Raw genomic sequence first — 3,759 nt, 5'->3', positions numbered from 1 at the left:
CAGGTACTCTTGCGCTCGGGGGCTCTGCTCGGCCCGGAGAGTTGTGTGCGGGGCGCCGTCGCCTCGCTGGAACCAGGGGCGTCGTGACGTTCGCGCGCGCCTAGCCGCCGCCAGAACAGGCCAGAAAGGTTGAGCTGCATACGGATCTAAGCCGTTGCCCAAACTAACTCTGGCCCGTGTGACACAGCCGCGCGCGCGCTTTCCTACGACACTCGACCGCCGGGCTCCCTCGGCCTGGGAGGCACTCTCGGGGCGGGGGGCACCGCAGCCCCCCAAGGTGGCTTCGTACACCTCTTGAACGTGGCGCCCGGCCGCTCGGAGAGCGGGGTCTACCCGGGCAGACAGCCTGTTGGCCCCGCGGCCTGGACAGGCGGAGCGGGGACACTTGCGCTCGGGGGCTCTGCTCCAAGGAGCGAGAGCGGCCACTCTGCTCGGCCCGGAGAGTGGGGTGCGGGGCGCCGTCGCATCGCTGGAGCCAGGGGCGTCGTGCCGTGCGCGCACGCCTAGCCGCCGCCAGAACAGGCCGGAAAGGTTGAGCTGCATACGGATCTAAGCCGTTGCCCAAACTAACTCTGGCCCGTGTGACCGACACAGCCGCGCACGCGCTTTCCTACGACACTCGACCGCCGGGCTCCCTCGGCCTGGGAGGCACTCTCGGGGCGGGGGGCACCGCAGCCCCCCAAGGTGGCTTCCGTACACCTCTTGAACGTTGGGGCCCGGCCGCTCGGAGAGCGGGGTCTACCCGGGCAGACAGCCTGTCGGCCCCGCGGCCTGGACAGGCGGAGCGGGGACTCTTGCGCTCGGGGGCTCTGCTCCAAGGAGCGAGAGCGGCCGCTCTGCACGGCCCGGAGAGCGGGGTGCGGGGCGCCGTCGCCTCGCTGGAACCAGGGGCGTCGTGACGTTCGCGCGCGCCTAGCCGCCGCCAGAACAGGCCGGAAAGGTTGAGCTGCATACGGATCTAAGCCGTTGCCCAAACTAACTCTGGCCCGTGTGACCGACACAGCCGCGCACGCGCTTTCCTACGACACTCGACCGCCAGGCTCCCCTCGGCCTGGGAGGCACTCTCGGGGCGGGGGGCACCGCAGCCCCCCAAGGTGGCTTCGTACACCTCTTGAACGTGGCGCCCGGCCGCTCGGAGAGCGGGGTCTACCCGGGCAGACAGCCTGTCGGCCCCGCGGCCTGGACAGGCGGAGCGGGGACACTTGCACTCGGGGGCTCTGCTCCAAGGAGCGAGAGCGGCCACTCTGCTCGGCCCGGAGAGTGGGGTGCGGGGCGCCGTCGCATCGCTGGAGCCAGGGGCGTCGTGCCGTGCGCGCACGCCTAGCCGCCGCCAGAACAGGCCGGAAAGGATGAGCTTCATACGGATCTAAGCCGTTGCCCAAACTACCTCTGGCCCCTGTGACCGACACAGCCGTGGCACGCGCTTTCCTACGACACTCGACCGCCGGGCTCCCTCGGCCTGGGAGGCACTCTCGGGGAGGGGGGCACCGCAGCCCCCCCAAGGTGGCTTCCGTACACCTCTTGAACGTTGGGGCCCGGCCGCTCGGAGAGCGGGGTCTACCCGGGCAGACAGCCCGTCGGCCCCGCGGCCTGGACAGGCGGAGCGGGGACAAGCCAAGGCTACCGGCGGGCGGGATCGACCGGGTAGCCGCCGTGGGGAACACAACTTGGACGTCTCGCGCCGTCGCGGACCACCGTCCTCCGTCTCTCTCTCCCTCTCTCGGAAGGGAGGCCGCCCGAGGCGCACGGGCCTCGGACGGCCAGGGGTGGAAGGGCTCCACCCCAAGGTGGCTTCCGTACACCTCTTGAACGTTGGGGCCCGGCCGCTCGGTGAGAGCAGGGTCTACCCGGGCAAACAGCCCGTCGGCCCCGCGGCCTGGACAGGCGGAGCGGGGGCAAGCCAAGGCTACCGGCGGGCGGGATCGACCGGGTAGCCGCCGTGGGGAACACAACTTGGACGTCTCGCGCCGTCGCGGACCACCGTCCTCCGTCTCTCTCTCCCTCTCTCGGAAGGGAGGCCGCCCGAGGCGCACGGGCCTCGGACGGCCAGGGGTGGAAGGGCTCCACCCCAAGGTGGCTTCCGTACACCTCTTGAACGTTGGGGCCCGGCCGCTCGGTGAGAGCAGGGTCTACCCGGGCAAACAGCCTGTCGGCCACGCGGCCTGGACAGGCGGAGTGGGGGCAAGCCAAGGCTACCGGCGGGCGGGATCGACCGGGTAGCCGCCGTGGGGAACACAACTTGGACGTCTCGCGCCGTCGCGGACCACCGTCCTCCGTCTCTCTCTCCCTCTCTCGGAAGGGAGGCCGCCCGAGGCGCACGGGCCTCGGACGGCCAGGGGTGGAAGGGCTCCACCCCAAGGTGGCTTCCGTACACCTCTTGAACGTTGGGGCCCGGCCGCTCGGTGAGAGCGGGGTCTACCCGGGAAGACAGCCCGTCGGCCCCGCGGCCTGGACAGGCGGAGCGGGGACAAGCCAAGGCTACCGGCGGGCGGGATCGACCGGGTAGCCGCCGTGGGGAACACAACTTGGACGTCTCGCGCCGTCGCGGACCACCGTCCTCCGTCTCTCTCTCCCTCTCTCGGAAGGGAGGCCGCCCGAGGCGCACGGGCCTCGGACGGCCAGGGGTGGAAGGGCTCCACCCCAAGGTGGCTTCCGTACACCTCTTGAACGTTGGGGCCCGGCCGCTCGGTGAGAGCGGGGTCTACCCGGGCAAACAGCCCGTCGGCCACGCGGCCTGGACAGGCGGAGCGGGGGCAAGCCAAGGCTACCGGCGGGCGGGATCGACCGGGTAGCCGCCGTGGGGAACACAACTTGGACGTCTCGCGCCGTCGCGGACCACCGTCCTCCGTCTCTCTCTCCCTCTCTCGGAAGGGAGGCCGCCCGAGGCGCACGGGCCTCGGACGGCCAGGGGTGGAAGGGCTCCACCCCAAGGTGGCTTCCGTACACCTCTTGAACGTTGGGGCCCGGCCGCTCGGTGAGAGCAGGGTCTACCCGGGCAAACAGCCTGTCGGCCACGCGGCCTGGACAGGCGGAGTGGGGGCAAGCCAAGGCTACCGGCGGGCGGGATCGACCGGGTAGCCGCCGTGGGGAACACAACTTGGACGTCTCGCGCCGTCGCGGACCACCGTCCTCCGTCTCTCTCTCCCTCTCTCGGAAGGGAGGCCGCCCGAGGCGCACGGGCCTCGGACGGCCAGGGGTGGAAGGGCTCCACCCCAAGGTGGCTTCCGTACACCTCTTGAACGTTGGGGCCCGGCCGCTCGGTGAGAGCAGGGTCTACCCGGGCAAACAGCCTGTCGGCCACGCGGCCTGGACAGGCGGAGTGGGGGCAAGCCAAGGCTACCGGCGGGCGGGATCGACCGGGTAGCCGCCGTGGGGAACACAACTTGGACGTCTCGCGCCGTCGCGGACCACCGTCCTCCGTCTCTCTCTCCCTCTCTCGGAAGGGAGGCCGCCCGAGGCGCACGGGCCTCGGACGGCCAGGGGTGGAAGGGCTCCACCCCAAGGTGGCTTCCGTACACCTCTTGAACGTTGGGGCCCGGCCGCTCGGTGAGAGCGGGGTCTACCCGGGAAGACAGCCCGTCGGCCCCGCGGCCTGGACAGGCGGAGCGGGGACAAGCCAAGGCTACCGGCGGGCGGGATCGACCGGGTAGCCGCCGTGGGGAACACAACTTGGACGTCTCGCGCCGTCGCGGACCACCGTCCTCCGTCTCTCTCTCCCTCTCTCGGAAGGGAGGCCGCCCGAGGCGCACGGGCCTCGGA

This window comes from Eleutherodactylus coqui, unplaced genomic scaffold, assembly GCF_035609145.1.
Source record: "Eleutherodactylus coqui strain aEleCoq1 unplaced genomic scaffold, aEleCoq1.hap1 HAP1_SCAFFOLD_414, whole genome shotgun sequence".
NCBI classification, from domain to species: Eukaryota; Metazoa; Chordata; class Amphibia; order Anura; family Eleutherodactylidae; genus Eleutherodactylus; species Eleutherodactylus coqui.
Note: the sequence above shows the minus strand (reverse complement) of the source record.